The sequence below is a fragment of the Vicia villosa genome, unplaced genomic scaffold (assembly GCF_029867415.1).
Source record: "Vicia villosa cultivar HV-30 ecotype Madison, WI unplaced genomic scaffold, Vvil1.0 ctg.001264F_1_1, whole genome shotgun sequence".
NCBI lineage: Eukaryota > Viridiplantae > Streptophyta > Magnoliopsida > Fabales > Fabaceae > Vicia > Vicia villosa.
In genome coordinates, this window is record NW_026705554.1 from 83,522 (window position 1) to 105,454 (window position 21,933).

General features: G+C 33.7%; 1 pseudogene; it reads left to right on the top strand.

Annotated features, from left to right (window-relative positions):
* Positions 1 to 11,113: 11,113 nt before the first annotated feature.
* Positions 11,114 to 12,955, top strand: LOC131634261 (U-box domain-containing protein 12-like; annotated as a pseudogene).
* Positions 12,956 to 21,933: the final 8,978 nt, after the last annotated feature.

Here is a 21,933-nt window from a genome sequence, read left to right on the forward strand (position 1 = left end):
GGGCTTGTATGTGATTTTCATATCATTCACAGATTCAAGTTTGTATGGGGTTTCACCCTCATAGCCTATGCCAACTCTCTTGTTTCCACTAACTGCATATATCATAGAGGCAAGTTGACTTCTTCCAATACCTCTAGATAAAAACTTTCTAAAACTCAAGTCATATTCCTTAAGAATATTGTTCATACTTGGAATAGACTTTTCTGAACCAGAAGATGATTCAACATCTTTGGATGATTTTAATACTTTTTCATTCAATTCAGATTTTTCTACTTCAAGCTTCTTAGTTTAAGATTCAAATAGCTTCTTCAGCTTTTTGTATTTGATACTAAGTTGAGCCTTGAGTTCTAGAATTTCAGTTAGACTAGAAACTAACTCTTCTCTAGATATTTCAGAAAATACCTCTTCAGAATCTGAGTCTGATGTAGATTCTGATTCATCATCAACAGTGGCCATCAGCGCAATGTTTGCCTGCTCATCTTCATAGTCTGATTCTGATTCTGATGAATCTGAATCATCCCAAGTTGCCATAAGTCCTTTCTTCTTTTGAAACTTCTTCTTGTACTTTTCCCTCTGAAGCTTTGGACACTCACTCTTGTAATGTCCTGGCTCCTTGCATTCAAAGCAAGTGACCTTCTTTTTGTCAGATCTTCTGAGTCCAGAAGATTCTCCGCTTTCAGGCCTTTTGGAACTTCTGAAGTTCTTGAACTTCCTTTGTTTACTCTTCCAGAGTTGGTTTACCCTTCTAGAGATCATGGACAATTCATCATCTTCTTCTTCTTCTTCTGATTCTGACTCTTCAGAATCTTCTTCTTCAGCCTGAAAAGCGTTAGTGCATTTTTTATTATTTGATTTTAAAGCAATAGACTTACCTTTCTTTTGAGGTTCATTTGCATCCAGCTCTATTTCATGACTCCTCAAGGCGCTGATCAGCTCTTCAAGAGAGACTTCATTCAGATTCTTAGCAATCTTGAATGCAGTCACCATTGGGCCCCATCTTCTGGGCAAGCTTCTGATGATCTTCTTGACATGATCAGCCTTTGTATATCCCTTGTCAAGCACTCTTAATCCAGCAGTTAGAGTTTGAAATCTTGAGAACATAGCTTCAATGTTTTCATCATCCTCCATCTTGAAGGCTTCATACTTCTGGATTAATGCAAGAGCTTTTGTCTCCTTGACTTGGGCATTCCCTTCATGAGTCATCTTCAAGGATTCAAAGATGTCATGGGCAGTTTCTCTGTTTGATATCTTCTCATATTCAGCATGAGAAATAGCATTCAGCAGAATAGTCCTTGACTTGTGATGATTTTTGAATTGTTTCTTTTGATCATCACTCATTTCTTGTCTTGACATCTTTACTCCTCTAGCATTTACAGGATGTTTGTAACCATCCACAAGTAGATCCCATAAGTCACCATCTAGACCAAGAAAGTAACTTTCCAATCTATCTTTCCAGTATTCAAAGTTTTCACCATCAAATACTGGTGGTCTAGAATATCCATTTCCATTGTTGTTTTGAACATTAGAAACGGGTGTAGAAGTTGATACAGTTGTTGATGGATCAACCATATCGACTTAGTGTTTTTCTCTTCCTAAATCTTTTTCTAACACGGTTAAGTGCTTGAACCTAGAACCGGCGCTCTGATGCCAATTGAAGGATAGAAAAACACTTAGAAAGGGAGGTTTGAATAAGTGTGACTTTGAAAACTCTTAAGATAAAAAAAATGAACACAATTATTTTTATCCTGGTTCATTATTAACGAAACTACTCCAGTCCACCCCCTTAGAGTGATTTACCTCAACTGAGGATTTAATCCACTAATCAATCTTGACACTTAGATACCTTCTAAGTCTTCTAGAGTATACTGATCACAACTTGATCACTCTAGGAAATCACCACTTAGATAACTTCTAAGTCTTCTAGAGTCTACTAATCTCACTGATCACTCTAGGAACCTTTTACAATCAATGTAAAATAAATGTTACAAGAGTATGAATTTGCTACTTAGAAAGCTATAATCACAACTGTGATATTTCTCTTAAGTTCTAAGCTTAACACTCACTAAAATATTACAATAGTTGTGAGGTTGAAGATGAAGTTCGTGAGTTTTGATTTCAACAACGTTTCAGTATTTTTGCAAGAGTTGTGTTACTGCTTCTGATCAGAACTTCCATATTTATAGGCGTTTGAGAAGATGACCGTTGGGTTGCATTGAATGCATTGAGTGAATAGTACAACGCTGCATTTAATGTTTCACACTTTTGTCAACTACCTCGAGCCATGCTTTTGCTGCTTTTACTGACTTTGCCTTTTGTAGCTTCTAACGTTCCTTTTGTCAGTCAGAGATTAGACTTAATAGCCTGTCATGTTGTACTTGCATCTGATATGAGATTTGTAGATACAACGTTTGAATATCAGAGTCCTTCAGCTTGGTGCAGAGCATCTTCTTGTCTTCTGACTTTGAAGTGCTTGAGTGTGATACCATAAGAACTTCAGTGCTTCTGCTTCTGATCTCATGTTCTTCTGATGCTTCATAGACCATGTTCTGATTCTGCTTGACCATCTTCTGATGTCTTGCGAGAGCATGTTCTGATGTTGCAATCTTGAACCTTCTGAGTCAGTGCTTCTTAGCGCTGAATTGTGCATACTCCTTATATATTTCTTGAAATGGAAAATGCAAAGGATTAGAGTACCACATTGTCTTATACAAAATTCATATACATTGTTATCATCAAAACAAGAATATTGATCAGAACAAATCTTGTTCTAACAGATTATTCTGTTACTAACCTGAGTGTTGTCAATTTGACATTAAAGATGTTAACCAAGAACCATGAAGGATGAAGTCATATCTGATGTTACAACATCTCAAGATCTTCAATTATTTTATTTATTTGCCAAGAACAGAAAGTATAAATGTGAAGAGGTAATCAGTCAGAATGACCTAGTGTGAGTAGAAAATTCTAACTAAAATGCTGGTAAGTACTTTGGCGGGAGACTTAGTACTTATTAGGTTTAGAACCTGGATGCTGAGAAGAAGTTATTCTAACCATGAGTTCTCAATTATCTTCACACATCAAAGAAGAGGGCAAAAGTCTCTGATGTGGCATACTGATTCTGTTAAATATCTTGATGGGAGCTGGATATTTACAAGGTCTGTATAAAACAACTCAGACGTGTATACTGAAGATCAATTTATGGTTACACAATCATAGTTTCTTCTATTTCAAGTTACAGAGTGTGGCAATCTGGATCTTGTGTAGCAAGAAAACTGAGGTTTCTAAACTTGGAAACTGTGGCAATTCCAAATGAAGGGAACTTCAAGGAAGAACATCAAAGATGTCCTAAAAGTTGTATATCTCAGGGTAAGTAAAAGAGTATGAAGATCAGCAAAGACAATGTTTTTCGTTTCTATCCATTTGCAAAGTCTTTTCAAAGACTAATCTTGAAGAAAGAAAAACAAAGTCACACAAAAACCTCAGAACATAACTCAAATCATGTTTATTCTCAAAAACTAGCAAAGAATATTCTTTGCATTATCATCTGACGACATGAATTCATGGTGTGTATCACTTGTTCTGATCTAAGTGCATGTTCCAACCTATACACAAGTCCGCTTGGTGCAGTTCGTTCTCAAATAACATTTCTTGATGAAGACTTTGGTTAAAGTCCAGGTATGTTGTTTAAATTGCTCAGGTTTATCGAGTCTTTTTATTTTGGTTGAGTCTTGTTTGAGTCCCTCATGTTCTTCTTTCGGATATGAGAAGTGTCTAGAGTCTAGGTTATAATTGTCTATTTAAGTCAATCATAGGGTTTAAGGGTAGTGTTCAGGCATTGTTAAGTCTGAGGTCATTCTTTACAACTGTTTGGTAAAGAATAAAGAGTCTTGTTTCGAGTCGTGAACACAAATCGTTTCTTGTGTTCCAAGTCCTCTATAGAGAATGTGTTATCTCTATGGATAGTCAGAGTTTGTTTGACTTTAGATGAACTTATGTCTTAAGTGGTACTAACATCACAAGGTACATATTTCCTGAAAGAAGGACTGGGAATATACATTAGAAGTTTGAAAAAGCAACATTATTGTCTAAAGTGACAGTTCAGGCATAATGTGGATTAGAATGGGCAGGTTCTAATCTGGATGTTAGTAATGTGTTCTGGAAATACATAATTACTTTCATGATGAAGACTTCACTTAGTGAAGATGACTATGAAGACAAAAGTTCTATGATCGGATCAATACAACTAAGGATAAAGGAGAATCTCTTCTATTCAAGGAGTATGTTAATCAATGTGTGAGATTGAAAAACACCTTATCAAGAAGGATTTTGAAGTGTCTTAACATACCATGATCTGATTCAAACATGGTAGGGTTATGCTCAAAAAAATTCAAGGAGTGGCAGTTCTGTTTGTTGAGATTGTGGCAACCTCTATGTGTGTGCTTCTAGTATCAAGAGGTCATCTGTTGATTGTTTCTGAAGGAGATAAGTTCTTAGGCAATGGTCTGTTGAGAAAAAAAAGAGATGAAACTTGTTGAGAATACTAGTAGTACAAATGTCAGACACAATGTTATGACATTCTACTTCTGGTGTAAGTATTTAGTGTAAGGAACAAATTTGCTATAGTGAGTGTGTTCAGCAGGATTGTTGAAAAGAGGGTGCGGCTCTTGAAGATATGAAGATGAGTCTTATATTTTCCATTCATCATTTCAAGCTTATTCCATTGGGGAAGCTCAAACTATCTCAGATAGGGGGAGTAACTTCTTTTGTCAAGAAAAGTTTCTTGGTTAAAAATACTTTTACATCATGAAGAAAATGTGATACTTTTGTCAGTTATTTGTGAATGGTTCAAGCTAACCATGTGCAACTGGTAACCACTATTCCTTCTCTACACTAATGAGGTAGTTGTGTGTCTAACAGTCTCAAGGTGTCCAGAACAACAGAAGTCTTTGTCTATGACTAGTGAGTAAGTAGGGAGTCTGTTAATTGGTCCAAATGATGCTCTGTCTTAATCTTTTACGGAATCTTAGGCCATGTGCTTGAAGGAAAGAAAAGTGACAATGTCTGACATAATGTCATGACATGTTTAAAGACATTGAATCTTCAAAGTCAAACAAGGAAATCTGAATTGAAGTTTATCTACACATCAGCGGTCGGTGTAAAGTACAATCAATGACTATGCATGCACTAGTAATTTAAGATAACTCCTATCAGAAAAACAGTCAAAAACTGCTTTGGAAAGAGTAATAGCTTTTGGAACTGTTTCCTAATTAACCGTTTGACCATTGAACAAGACCAAAGACCATCGTTATTTCCTATAATCTCCATTTGCTATATAATAGCATCTCCATGATTTACAGAAATCAAACTCTCTCAAAATGTCGTTTGTCTGCGTTCTTGTGAGTCGAGTCCGGGTTTGGTATTGTAATGGGTTGCTATACCAAAACCTCCTCGGAAAAAGAAAAACACGGGCAGGGGATGTTGATGGTCTCTACCATGGGTTTTTCTGCAATAACAACAAAGATATTCCACGATATACAACCTTCAGTATAGGAATCATTTTCGTTGTGATTTGTGATCTGAGTTATGAACACAAATTGTGATTTGTGTTATGAGTTACAAGGAATAATGGCAAGAATCCAGTCTTGGTTCCCTTGAGAACTCGAGCTAGGAGTGGATTTCTTGACACAAACAACAAGTATCTCCCAGGATTAACCGTTAGATTCAATTGCAATGTATGACATAATGTCGATCTTTGTCATATTATGGCTAAAAAGGGAGAGAGATACTGATGCTGATTTTGCTACTGAAAGCAAACATGACCAAGTCCTTGTTGTCTGAAAGTTGAAGTTGTTGCTGACTGTTACAAGAATAGTTTTAGCCAAAATAAGCCAAAGGGGGAGATTGTTGATGCTCTATCTGTTCTGTATTATTGTCTAATGTTTGGCTAAAACATATAATAGCGGCAAATGGTCAAAATGTGAATCTTGCAAGTTTAAAAAGAACAAAACAGGTATAAGCAAGATGTTATATGGAATATCATGACATCAACTCATGACATCGCGCCTGCAGAACTGGAAGGAAGATTCAGTTTGATTTAAAACAGATACAAAATATTCTATGTGAATATTATATAATCCTATGTGCGCATATTTAAAGGTCAAAGAATCAAGTCAGAATATTGAAGAATCAAATATGAAGATTGAAGATTCAACGGTTTCTAATTTAGGAGATAAATTAGGAAACTAATGATTGAAGACCTTACTTGTAGAAAAAGAAATCTGCTGATTTGTAACAGCAAGGAGTGCTGCGATTTGTAAGCCCAAATCTAATTGGGATCAGGTTATAACCTATTTTGAGATAGAAAAACCTTGTTTCAAACGATGTAGTCATTAGGTTTCTATAGGTAGACCACCCAGGTTGTGGGATGGCTACCATGTCCTTCTCGAAACCTGTAGGTTAGAGAAGTGATTGTCCTCACTCGAAACCTGTAGGTAAGAGTTGAGTATTGTAAACTTGATTGAAGCTGTGAAGCAAGATCAAGTATGTGTTCATTGTTAATTGTGTAAATAGTTGTAGCAGGGTTGTAACAGTTAGGTATCACTAGGGAGTGAGCAGAGGTTCTCTTGTCTTGGATGGAGTTCTGAGATAAAGGTTGCACTGGGTAGTGACTAGGTAAACCAGAGGTTGTTTATCTATAAACCAGAGGTTGTTTACATAAAGTAGTACTACTGATAGTGAAATCTTCTTCCTGGCTTGGTATTCCCCAAAGTAGGTAGTTAGACCGAACTGGGTTAACAATTAACTGTGTTATTTATCTTCTGCATTGTTTGTTCATTTATGAATGTTATAACTTTGTTTATAACATCGGGTTCAGAAGTGTTAGCTGTTCCTAAACAGAACCATATAAAGATTATAATCTGGTTATGTCTACTGAACGTATGTGATCCCAGGTCTCATTGACTCTTATTTATGAGTAATTAATTAATGGGGGATACTTCTATTCTACTTATGCTACATTAATAACAGATCTGATGTCTTGACATCGGGATTGACATCTGAGTATGTCATACCAGAATTTACAGCATCTCTCTAATTCATTATACTTCAAGAATTTTTACAAAAAATTACAAATAGGTTTAAAAGAATAATCTTTTAAATTTTCAAGAACATCTCTTATATACTATCCCAAGTGTTTACATTTCTCTCTAACTCTCAATATATAATCACACAATCCTTTTAGATACCTTCCAAAAAGGTCTTTAAATTCTTAGACTTAAACCCTAAAATTACCTTCATTTGTCTCTCAAAAGTTTTTTGCATTATAATTTCTCCTCTATTTCCTCATGTGCCTTTTGTACCAAGAAAATGGCTGATAAACGCCTATTGATAATGTGTTAGGAAAGACATTGTGTCTCTCTATAACCATCTGAATGTACTTTTTCACATATATTTTCACATATCCTCTAAAACTGAATTTGTAGTCAAACACTAAATGAATGAATAAATCATTTTAATAAAATAAAATCAATTTTAATTTCAAGGTTAATGGAAGATTTACATAAATTTTGAAACTGTCGGTGCCATGATACATGACTTTAGAAATAGTTCTTAGGATTGTCGGTGGATCATATGTAAGTGCCATTTGTTAGAAAATATCAGTTCCAAAATGGACCGAGGCTGGAATCGTGAATGGAATCACTTTTCTTATAGTATTTCAAGCACTCTCGAATGTCTTAGAGTTTCAATGCAGGAATACCCAGGATAATTTAGCCTTATCGAGTTTGCGCAAGACTGGCAAAAACTCGAATGCAGCGAAAAATGCTCTAGAATTATTTAGAGGAATTTCGGTTTTTTGTGATGTGTTTTCTGAATCCAGAATCATCCTTTTATAGGCCATGTTAATATTGTTTCAAAGGTAGCGACCCTTGATGAAACAATATATTTTCAAAAATTATGACTGTTGGCACTTACACTAGTTCATGCACCATTTGCATGGTTTCACTTCTGCAGTATTTCGTGAACAGTTGTCAACTTTCTGAATTCAAAATTCAAATCACGGACACTAAGCAAAATGTAACAATCGGCCGAAGCAACGTGCTTAAGTGCTAAAGTTCCGCCTACAAGCCACCACTAGCGCCTCTACGCCCACGCCCCCAGACCCGGAGTCGAAGCCGGTGTCGCCGGTGTCGCCGGTGGCGACACCGGCGAGTGGTTGTATGATTGGGACAAGTGTAATAATTCTTCGGACCACCACATTTGTCAATGTGGCACTTTATCCTCTTTTGTCCTTTTGTTGAGTTAATTGTATTAACTCTTTATAAAGGCTTTCATAGTGAGTGAATCTTCCAATGTGGGACTTTATTACATGCATTTATTAGCATTGACTCACTTTCACTATTTTGTCATTTTAGAACACAACTTGTAATGTTCATTGAATGAATTACAACAATTTCCCACTTGTTCTAATAATGACAAATCCAGTTCCAGAATATAGAAGATAAAAGTGTTAATACAGTTAGGTATCTTTCGATTTGAACTTAACCTTAGTAAAGACAACGCAAAGCCTAATCGGAACGTTAGGTAGCTATGCTTTGAACCATTATTCCATGTGATCAGACCGTCATTGTTATACACACACTTTTAGAGTTTCTTCGCCTACATATCTCACCTATCACTATTTATGGTCATGTGCTTTTCCTTTTTTCATGAATTTATCATGAGAGAAACTCCAACTCTCACTTTGAGACGACACCATCTCGAAATTCATATAGATGATGTTTCATTTATATCTCTTCAGATACATATACTCGATATAGAACTTCATTAAGAGGTTCTTTAAAACTCAACCCTAAATTTCTAATAGTCAACATCATCAAGGAATGTTGCACCAATTTCCAAATCAACGACTTGTTGTTACCCATTGAATATTAGGCTAAGATGTATTAACTTCAGATTGGGTTGCTATCATTTTCGGAACCCTCATTCATGGAGTTTTAAACCCATACCTTTAGAGGTAGACTTTACTAAATCTCTGGCCAGTGGTTTAGTAAGAGGATCAGCCAAATTGTAGCTTGGTTGTATATATGTCAGTGAAATGATCCCATCCTTTATCATTTTTCTCACGAGAGAATGTCTAAGACCTATGTGTCTGGACTTTACATTGTATACTTCACTGAATGCTCTAGCCAGGGTGGCTTGACTATCACAATGTATCAATACTTTTGAAACATTATCTTTAGCTAATGGGACCTCCATTAAGAGATCCCTCAACCATTCTGCTTCTTGTCCAGCAGACGCAAGAGCCATAAACTCTGATTCCATGGTTGAGAGAGTAATGCAAGTTTGTTTCTTACTCTTCCAGAAGATAGCACCTCCAGCTAATGTGAATATCCACCAAGTTGTAGATTTATAATCACCAACGCTTGATATCCAACTTGCGTCGGTATATCCTTCTAGTATGGCAGGAAACTTACCATAATGAAGGCCAAGATTTTTAGTCTTTAACAAATATCCAAAAATTCTTGCTATGGCCTTCCAATGTTCATCATTTGAATTGCTAGTAAATCTACTCATTTTACTAATCGCAAATGCTATGTCTGGTCTGGTACATTGCATTAAGTATATTAGACATCCAATTGCGCTTGCATATTCCAATTGTGTCATAGATCTACCATTGTTCTTTTGAAGTTTGACACTATGATCGAACGGAGTGTTTACTTCCTTGAAGTTTAGGTGTTTGAAATTTTCCAACATTATTTCAATATAATATGTTTGATTAAGTTCATAACCCCCACTATTTCATTTTACTTTGATCCCTAATATAGTGTCAACTAGTCCAAAATCTTTCATCTTGAATGTGGAAGTTAGAAATCCTTTTGTTTCTAAGATTCCATTCATTTCATTGCTAATAATCAACATGTCATCAACATATAGATATAGAAATATTATAACATTTCCACACACCTTTGTGTACAAGCATTTGTCACAAGAGTTTGGAATGAACTCATTTAAAAGTATGGCACTGTCAAATTTTTGATGCCATTGTTTTGGTGCCTGTTTTAAACCGTATAAAGATTTGACAAGTTTGCATACCTTTTGTTCATTTCCAGGAAGTATGTAGCCTTCTGGTTGCTCCATATAGATTTCCTCATCGAGATCTCCATTTAGGAATGTTATTTTAACGTCCATTTGATGTATAATAAGGTTGTTCAAGGAAGCTAGTGTAAACAATATTCTAATCGTTGTAGTTTTTGCTACTGGTGCATATGAAATAATCAATACCTTCCTTTTGTCTAAATACTTTTGTTACTAGTCTAGCCTTGTAGGTGTTTAATGTACCGTTGTTGTGATACTTTTTCCCAAACACCTATTTGCATCCAATGGGTCTTGATCCCTTCGGAAGATCAACTAGTTCCCAAGTATGGTTTGACATAATTGAATCCATTTCATCTTGGATAGCATCCTTCCAAAAAGAAGCGTCCCTAGAAGTCACTACTTCTTTATACCTTTTAGGATCATCTTCAATTTGAAGAATAATAGGAATTTTATGAACATCATTCTTGCTATTTCCTTCGACTAGATAAACGGAAATAAGTTGAGAATCGATTTCATCTGGTCCTAGACCCTTATTTTTTCGTGCTCTTTTGCTTCTTCTTGGTTCGGGTTGTGTTTCAACAATCCGCGTCGAATCATTGTCACAAGACTCTTTGATTGTGGGATTCTTTGGTTCCTTATTCTTTGTGATAAGATTTTCGAAGAATTCCACATCTCGGGATTCGACAATTACATTAGACTCTAAATTTAAAAGTCTATATGCTTTGCTATTTGGTGCATATCCTCTGAAAGCACATCTGATCCCTCGAGGACCTAATTTTGTTCTTTTGGGATCCATATTTTTGTAATATGCTACACACCCCCACACTCTAAAATAATCAATATTTGGTGATCTTCCTTTCCATTTCTCATATGGAGAAATTCCAGTTGTTTTCAATGGAATCATGTTCATTATGTGACATGCGGATAATAATGCTTCACCCCACAAATTAAATGGGAATTCTGAATGCATTAACATAGCATTAATCATTTCTTGATAGTTTTATTTCTTCTTTCGGCCATGCCATTTTGTTGTGGTGTGCGAGGCGCAGAACATTCGTGTATTATGCCATATTCTTCACAATATGCATCAAATTCTGCTAAAAAATACTCACCGCCTCTATCACTTTTAAGTACTTTTATGGTAGTACTTAATTGATTTTCCACTTCCGCTTTATATGTTTTAAAGGCATTAAAAGCATCATCTTTATGCCTTAAGAGGTATACCTTACGTTTCTTTCTCCAAATCAGGATCCAAAACGATCTAGTTTCACAAGGTCCTTGTGAAACTCGAATGTAGCAAAGTGGCATAATGCTTGGGACCACCACATTTATCAATGTGGCACTTTATCCTCTTTTGTCCTTTTGTTAAGTTAATGGTATTAACTCTTTATAAAGGCTTTCATAGTGAGTGAATCTTCCATTGTGAGACTTTATTACATGCATTTATTAGCATTTACTCACTTTCACTATTTTGTCATTTTAGAACATAACTTGTAATGTTCATTGAATGAATTATAACATCATTATCCTAATAAACCATGCAAATATCAATCTTCTATTTTAAGTAATCTTACAATATCAATAAGGGATAATCAACATTTACTCCCTTCATGTTCCTTTCTCCCTTCAAGTTTTAAGCAGGGGTCATTGGTTATAAAGTTATAGATCCTTCATTAAGGTTCAGTAGTATTTAAAATCCATACCAAGTTCATGATTCTCCATTTCATGTAAAGGTCCTAGCCTCCTAGGTTCCACAGTTATCAATAACATGCCAAAGCTATTGCAAAGCAGACTCAAGCTGCTATCTTGGACTAGCTTTAGATAGAACAGGGTAAATTTCAGGTGTTTAACGTTTGTAATAGGGAATCTATCAAAGCCGGTGGTTCAGCAAAGAAGTAACTTTTGGACAGAAATAATGAGTGTAACAATCAATGCTTCCTCGTAATTGGCAAATTGTTTAATCTACGTTAAGCCATTCCCTTATCCCTACTACATCAAAAACCCTAGAACTTGTCAATTATTGCTGCTTCCGGAGCCGCTCCTCTCCTTGTTCAGATTCTCAAATCTGGAAGTGTTCAAAGCAAAGTTGATTCTGTTACAACTCTCCATAATCTCTCCATCAGTATCGAAAACTCCATCGAACTTCTCGACGCTAGTGCCGTTTCCCCTCTCATCAACCTCCTTAAAGACTGCAAAAAGTATTCAAAGTTTGCCGAAAAAGCTACATCTACTCGAAAGTCGAAATCCTTTCCAATTCTGAAGAAGGACGAACCGCAATCTCACTTGCACACGGTGGAATTTTAACCATTGTAGAGACAGTCGAAGACGGATCACTTGTCAGCACAGAGCACGCCGTTGGAGCATTGCTATCATTATGTCTAAGCAACCGGGAAAAATATCGGGAACTAATTCTTAAAGAAGGAGCAATTCCAGGTCTATTACGGCTAACAGTAGAGGGCACAGTCAAAGCTCAAGATAAAGCACGCACACTTCTAGATTTGCTTCGAGATTCTCCTGAAGAAAAGAGACTAGACACGTCGGTTTTGGAGAAAATTGTTTACGACATTGCTGAACGGCTAGATAGAGTAGATAAAGCTGGTGAAACTTCCAAATGATTGTTGCAAGATATGGTACAATTGAGATTCAACTTGTATATATATGTGGTTTTTGTCTCTCTTTTTTCTTTGGGTCAGTTAGTGTTTTAGCAAGATAACAACCATTGAAAGTGTGTCTAATGATGTTTTACCAATCTAACTTGAAGTTGGTCTGTTGATTTATTGACCTCATAATTACACTGTATATCTAAGCCAGGATGGTGCACATATGAAAGAATATGCAGTATTGTAGTTCCATTTGCTAACTCCACCCTCTTCCAAATTGAGTTATTCATTGGTGAAAGGTTTATAGCTAATTAGAAAATAACAAGCAATTATGGCAATATATATTTTTTTAACAAACTTTTGAGCTTGTATATGAAATGATCAAATACAGGGAAAAAAAAAAATCCAAATACAGGGAAAAAAATCCAATTGATTATTAACTGTCAGTGAATTATTAACTAATGTTAATTAATTTCCTTATAAAAAGAACTAATGTTAATTAATTTAATAATTATTATATCAATTTGCATAAAAAATGAAAAATCTCTCATGAAAAAGGAAAAATGTATGTTTGTAGACACATTTGAGATATTTAAAAGTGATTGAAGATTTAAAATTAATTTTGGTAGGTGATGGGTTAATTTTTGTACATGCAAGTATACATGATCAATTAGTAGCAAGTGATAAAAAAAATATATCGATCACGCAAAGATTGTATTAAGAATAATGATTTTCATACAAGAAGTTGTAAAATAAACATGAACAAAGGTAATAAAATAATGGTATGTGTCACGTGGTTAAGAAAGTGGACAAAATAGAGAAGATAATTAAAGGTTAACACCGAGAAAAAGAGTATGATGGACAATGTTTCATTTAATGAACTCATCTAATGTATGAATATGATAAGTATTGTCGTGACAGACGAGGTCCGAACGGATCTAGAGGTGTATCTTTACAACCTCATTAACATATGCATCAATGCAATGAGACAAATCTCTCAGCCTCACTTGTAACCTTGGTGCATGTCTGAGTTCATTATGAATTTCTCTTATAAGTGTAGCTCTTTATCTCTAAAGTAGCTAATCTAGTGAATATCTCTATCATACTATTTTCAACCATATTTATCATTAAATCCACTTATTAAATATCTCTCAATATTAACAGGCTGTTATCTACTTCTAAGCTGACCAGGAAAAGAAATAAATATATGGATAACTTCACATGAACAAAATATATCAAGACAACTCATTCAAACATACAAAAGACTACTAATTCATTAAACCTCACATTATCCAACAAAACAAGTTTAGTTCATAATGAGTAAAATAAGCACAACACGGAGAGATCTTAAGCTACACATTTCTAAGCAAGAAGATAGAAATGATAAACCTAAAGATGAAACTTTAATCACTTGCAATTTGTTAATCAGCAAGTGACATCTTTTGTCACGCCTCCCCACAAATGAATTGCTAGCTCCTCCTTAATTTCACTTCTGCAGAGTTTTTCAAGTTTCAGAACCACCTTCTTCACTGCAACTCTATTTATAAGGGATTTTCAGCTGCATAATGTCTCTCTATGATTTTTGGGCCTTTAACTTAAGCCCAAATAATAAAGGCAAAATACCCTTTTTGGTCCCTTATATTAACCTCGGGGTTCATTTTGGTCCCTTAACTTCAAAAAGTGTCACATTGGTCCCTTAACTCTTCAAAATGTGTCATTTTAGTCCTTTTTGTCATATTAGCGACTGATTTAGCGACCGATTTTTGAGTTTTTCCGTCACTAATGTGACAAAAAGGACTAAAATGACACATTTTGAAAAGTTAAGGGACCAATATGACACTTTTTGAAGCTAAGGGACCAAAATGAACCCCGAAGTTAACATAAGGGACGAAAAAAGATATTTTACCAATAATAAAGCATATTCCTTTGTGTTGTACTATGATAGTACATTGCACATGGGAGACAACATGACGATGTGGCAGAAACACAACAGTAGCAGCAGACCAGAAATAGATTTTTAGAGTTTTGTCTTGTAGTGTTTCATTCTTATCCATTCACTTTCTCTAGTTTTGTCTCGTAGTGTTTCATCATCATCCATTCATTTTCTCCAAATCAACCTTATTTTCTTCTCAAATCTCTATCACGTCAGCATTAGCACTGAAGTTGAGAACTCACACAAACATCTTCCGCCTCAAGCTCTGCTGAATGGTGTTCATGAATTCCTGACGTGACAGTACTCGACGCCCGAGCTAATTCTGCACAAGCACAAAACACATAAAATTGACAAAAGAGAGCACCTAGTGTGACTAAAGTAACATAAAATATAAATAAATGAAATTACTCAAGATATAAATTACCCTAAAATTCAAGTATACAGGATAAAATATCTCACATAAAATTCAAGTCCTATTTATAGAAAATATATAATGAATGACGACTCAATAAAAAATTCTGTCATTAATGGGCATCCATAATTATTCTATTTTTAACACTATCTCTTAGATGTCCATTAAGAATATGCCTCATTAAAATTTGTAATAAGGAAGAAAATTATTTGAGAGACAACCATATTTAACATTCATTATTTATAACACTCCCCTTGGATGTTCGTTTACGATATGTCTCGTTAAAACCTTACTAGAAAAATTCAGTGAGAAAAAATCTAGTGAAGAAAAAAATATAATATTCTTTTTAAGATAAATTCATTTCCCCCTCAGCTGAACCATCATTTCTTCCATGATAAAGACCAATATATCTTCCTTACTAGTTTGATTTTGATAGAGTAGAATTATATTATTTAAGTTAATTTAGAATTTATATTGATGTTTTTATGTATTGTTATTTAGTGGACTCTTATTAATATTTGTGTCTTTTAGATTTATCACCTATTAAGAGTATTATATAATGTAGTTACATATAGAGACATTTGTAATCAATGAAATGAAAGTTATGTCTTTATCTCTAATAGGTCCGTGTTTCATGCTTACAAGGAGTCGAATAAGTGCGTCGACGCCCTCACGGGTATTGGGTGCATTGGTGGTTCGACGATTGTTACCTACAATTCAGTGTCGGTTGGTCTGCAAAGCCTCCTTGCTGAGGATTTTAGTGGTGTCTCTTTTTCTAGAGGAGTGTTGGGTTAGTCTGTTCTCAGCCCTTTGGCCCTCCTTGTAACAAAAAAAAAAAAAGTTTAAAAATTCTATTTGAAAGTGATTTTGAGAAAAAATTTAGAAGATTTAATAACTTTTTAATACTCGTGCAAGCTAAATTGAGGGGATTAGACAATCACACACATTTAGTTTCCTCCTAAATTCTTCTAACTTTGTGGGAAGAAGTGCTTTGTTCATGACATCAACACACTGGTCATGTTGTGGGATGTGGAAAACATGGAGTTGCTTAACATCCTTTCTTTGAGAAAAAACATATTCATTTTCATATATTTGGTTCCAATAGAACATGTAGATACTCAATTTTTTAGAACAGATGTTGAATCCAAAGAAGTTCCAAGTTGCAAGGTTAAGCTTTGATATTCATCTTTAGTACTCGCGTAGAAAAGTGAGAAGTTACTTTTTGGTCCACTCAACTATGACATTAAAAGTATTAAAATAAATTAATTAAAATAAAATAAAAATTATATGAGTGTGCGTGTGTGGTTGGGTCTTGAATTGAAGGTGTGCTCTCTTTAAGGTTTCAGATTCAAATCCTAATTAATTTAGATTTTAATTCTAAACATAATTTATATATTTAAGTTTATGGAAGAACTCTTTCTCAAACTAATATATCTAAACTTAAATATTTTTTAAATTCACTTTTAACTAAAATTAGTGTTATTAAATCAATTAATTAAAAAAAATATTTTCTCTAATAGGTTATATGCAGAGTAGAGTGTTTGACTTTTTAAGTAGATTATTTAAAATAATTGAGGGATGATAGAGCACCATTTTTTTTCATGGATAGATTGTTTTGTGACAGATTTAAAAGACTCTTGGCCGACTAATAAACAATTGGCAAAATACTCATTTTAGTCCCTCAACTATACCCTTGGGTTGACATTGGTCCCTTAACTTTTTTTCGTATCATTTTGGTCCCTTAACTTACAAAAAGTTTCATTTTAGTCATTTTTGGATAATTAGCGACGGAAAAACTTTGAAATTCGTCGCTAAATCTGTCACTAATTAGGTAAAAAGGACTAAAATGAAACGTTTTGAAAGTTAAGGGACCAAAATGACACGAAAAAAAGTTAAGGGGCTAATATGAACCCAAGGGTATAGTTAAGGGACCAAAATGGGTATTTTGCCTAAACAATTCTATGTGACATATATGTTAGGAAGGGGACATTTGATTGAAGGAGATTGATGTTGAGAGAAGAAAATGTAAAATGTTTCTATATGAGATAAAGATTTATTTAAGTTGGTTCTTTAAATAAAGTAACAATTATAGGAGAAAAATGTTAAAAGATGGATTTGAGGTAGAAAATGGTAGAAAAAAATGCAAAACTTAAAAATTGATAAAGTCAATAAAGAATCATTACAATTATAAAATAAAAATTGATAAGATTCATTCAATAATAGTTTCAATTCAAACACCAAAAAGAAGAGACGTAACTCCCTTACTAAAAATTTTTAATTAATTTTAAATTTATACTAAAAGAGATTACAATAGACTTATCATATTTAATCCTGTGCTATTTTGTTGCTTGGAAATTTACTTTTTGGAATGTCCTAAGTTTGGGAAGTTTTAGATGAGCAATCGATTGGTTGAACATTATAAATATGTGAGTAAATAAAGAGTTAGCTCATGCCCAACAAATGTAGGAGGTTAAACGTTAATGGGAATAATTTTCATCTCAAGATTGGTTCTAGTTGGCTCACGTGAATATGCAAACGTTGAGTGCAATGCTTCTCAATTAGTTGAAAGTATTATGTGTTTGTCTTGGTCTTGGATCATAGATGAAGATATTAGTTTTAGTCACGACCTAGATCAACAGAGTTTTAATCTACTTGATTGTTTAGGTTTTACTTATTCGTGAGAAATACTGTGGTTAGTTATAGGTATATGTTTTTCCGTTGTTGTGTGTTTATTTTATTATTATTGCTATATTTTTAGTATTTGTTTTATTTTGAATAGTTATCTATTTATATTTAAAAATAATTAAAGTGTTAATCGAAATCGATAAACAAGATATATTAAGGTCAGGTGAATATAAACATAGCTGTACTAAAATTAATCAAATCTTTTTCAAGTCTATTAGTATATCGCGGTCTCTAAAATTTTGGACTTTAGTGTCACTAACTAAAGAAGCCTTAGATTCTACAATCACGAGTTGGGAAAGATGCACATAAAAGGAAATAATTAATAGAACACACCAAGAAACAGAAAACAAAAAGTCGGATGAAAGACACCACATATTCAAAAATAAAGGGAACAATCACTCATTGTTTACGTAAATAGTCAAATGATGCCTCATTTTCTATAGGCCGCGTTTTATAACTAGTAGGATAATTTTCTCTATAAATACTATATTGTGTAAATCATTTAAAACGTCTAATTAATAATGCGATTTAGCGTACTTAATTTTTAATGCATTTTTTAGGCTAATAACTTAACTTTTCACACATATATAACGCTCTTTGGAGTAGTCAAGGAATCCATAACTGAAGGATAATTACTTTCTCAGCATAATTGCTTTAAAAAAAGAATCATTGTTGAAAGCTATAATCCAATTCTCGATTGATTTATAGAGCTCGACGATAAATTTGGGATGTCAAATGGGATGCTACAACCAATACCACTTAATATTTCTAGTCATGAGATCACTAATATGCTAAGTGTATGGACATTGATCTAGAAAGAGTTTAAGCAGCATGGATCGACCATCAACATCATCTACAAGGAGGTTATGCCAACAATGACCGAATGAACCTTCACAACTAGTGGGAATGCCAACAATGGTGCCTCTTCCGACTACTTATAGAGCGGATCCGTTTGATCCACTTGAGGAACCAGTGGTAATGATGAGTCTTTCATTAGAAAATAGTTAGATTTGAGAGTACATGGCATTATGTATCATGTCTTCCAACAACTTAATGATATTGCAAGAACCATGGTTATAAAGAGGTCAAACAAGCCAAGGAGTTGGAGACTAACGAGCCAATTCATGTCAATTTGTTTGTCATGTCTACTACTTAATGGGTTAAAGAGAGACGTAGTTAGGATTAAATTTTATTTAAAGTCAGTTGAACAATATAATGGTAGTACCTTCCCAACTCCAAATGATCCTTATACAACATGTACCTTTTATTCCTTGTAATTATCTTCCTAGAATTTTTTCCATGTATAAGCCTGAATGTATTTTGTGGAAAATGATATGAATAATCAGATTAATCTTTAACTTGACATGTACATAAGACAATGAGGTCACCTAAGGAAGTAAGACAAATTTGTATGCCCCGAGAATCACATTATGTAAATACTATGTAAGCAAACAATATGTTGTGAAAAGGATGCCTCAATGAACAAAGTATAAATTGTTTTCTTTGTGATCAAGAAATACACAATGGTAGAAAAGATGATAAAACAAGAAGAACAACATGAATTGGTTAAACTGCTATTCTTTCCTTTCTCTTTTATTCAAGATTACAAGTTACAAGGATAATAAATAACCCTTTCACCCTAAATTAGGATTTGCAGTATGCAATGATGAGAGACTAGTATGTTATTTATAATAAAACCTAACATACTAAACTAATGGGCTTTTTCACAAATACCCATTACAAGATAACTTAGGGTACAAGATAACTTAAACAACTAGACATAATACACAGGCCCAATTCAAAATACTAACAACCCTAGAATTTCTACACCCGCATACTAGAACACACTTCGACTATAATATGTAGGTCTTCAACATCAGCATGTGAACATACTTCGACGCATGCATAATCCTTGTCGAACCAAAAGCCTCTCTTCGACCCACTAGAGTTCGACCCAATTCTCACAAATCTCCACCTTGGACCAAACTCTATAACATCAAAGAACAAACTAGCTTTCTTCATGCAGCTTTATCAACTGCATACATTGGAAAAACTTGCAACTCGGCAATGTCTTGGTGATCATATCAACATCATTGTGATTTTTTGAAACCTTCAGCACTTGGACTTCTCCACGCTAGATTACCCCTCTGACGAAATGCAACCTCATATCGATGTGCTTAGTTCACTCATTGAATGCTGAAGTCACATATTTGTACAATATTCTGGATGCATAATTGAATTAAAAGGATGTTTCTGTTCATCAAGTGACATGAATTTCTCTATAAAAAGAGACACTTGGGAAACGGAAAAGACACGCAAAAATAGAAATATTCACATCCATTTTTCCACCATTTCAATTATTCTAAAATCACCTTTTACTTTATTAATGCATGAGTACAATGTAGGAAACATTTTCTGTAGCATATTATCAATTGATACTCTTAATGTGCTTGTGCAATTCACGTTAAGGAATCCAAAGTATCCTGAAGAGAATCCACCGTTAATCTCAATTACATCAAATATACAATAATTGGTGGGGCGATTTGTTCCTAAAGGTTAGTGTGAAATTCACACGCTTGGAATTTTTTAGTATGATCTTCATTGACACTTTCTTTGTTCAAGGACAGTCATATATCCACCAATTACCACAATTATCCAACAATCTTCAATAAAAATTATTACTTAATCAATGACAACATCACTCCAAGAAATGACATCTAATTTTGTGAAATTGGATAAGTCTGATGGAGGAAACTTTATCCGTTGACAGAAAAAGATGAAATTTTTACTTACAACTTTGAAAGTGGTATATGTTCTGAATACAACATGACTAGTAGAAATGGAAGAAGAAACAATAGTTGAAACAGAGAGAGAGAGAGAGAGAGAGAGAGAGAGAGAGAGAGAGAGAGAGAGAGAGAGAGAGAGAGAGAGAGAGAGAGATGTGACAATGATGATTACATTTGCTTGGGTTATATTCTCAACAGTATGTCAGATTCCTTGTTCGATATATATATCAAAGCAGTCAATTCGCAAAATATCTATGGGATAAACTTTAGTCAACGTACATGCAAGTAGATGATACAAGTAATAAATTTCTAGTTTCCCATTTCAATAATTATAAAATGGTAGATAGTAGACCTGTTATTGAACAATTTCATGAAATTGAATGTATTCTAAATAATTACAAACAATACAAAGTACACATGGACGAAACCATCACTGTGTCTTCCATAATAGACAAACTACCACCTTCGTGGAAGGATATAAAAAGGGCCCTCAAACATAAAAAGGAGGATATATCTATTGAGCAATTGGGCAATCACCTTCGGTTAGAAGAAGAGTATCACTTATAAGAAGATACTAAAGATCAATTTACTCATGAGAAAATACATGTTGTGGAAGATGGAAAATCTAAAAGGTCTCACGATAATATGGAAATATATGGTGAAGATGTTCAAGGGAACAATGGAAATGGACAAAGGAAAAGAAAGAAAGGAAATTGGTTCCATTGTGGCAAATTGGGAAATTTTAACAGTGAATGTAGGTTCTTGAAAAAGATGAACAAAAAGAAGAACTCAAGTGTGCGAAATGATCACCTTGTTGCATAGAAGTAACTTCTAGAAATTATTCACTTTTAAGAGTGTTTATGTGATGTCAGAAAAAGTTATAATTAAGGTTGTGTTGTGTGTAATAAAGTGTGGAATTATTTGGTTTGTATAATTTATTGTGTGCAATATTTATATGAAAGTGGATTTATATTCATTTACAAATAAATTGAATATGAAATTTTTTTGTTAATATTTTTATAAATATTGATCATAAAGTATTTAATTTTCCTTTAATAAAAATTTGATACATAAATAAATATACATATAATGAGTTTAATATTTTTTGAACTAATGTCTTTTGATTTATCTTTAAAAATGGAAAATATTGTTTTCTTTATTTTATTAAATCCCTTTAAGTGTTATGACTTAAAATTTTATTTTATTTAAAGTATAATAATTGGTAGTTGTATAACAAATTTCAAGTATATACATGTATATTTAAGATAATTAAATTAATCTAAATATTTAAATTTAATTTTGATATGTGTTCATGATTTACATGATTGAATGTATGATAAAATGTTGAAAATTATGTGTTTATGATTTACATGATTGAATGTATGATAAAATATTGAAAATGATAAAATATATGATCATTAT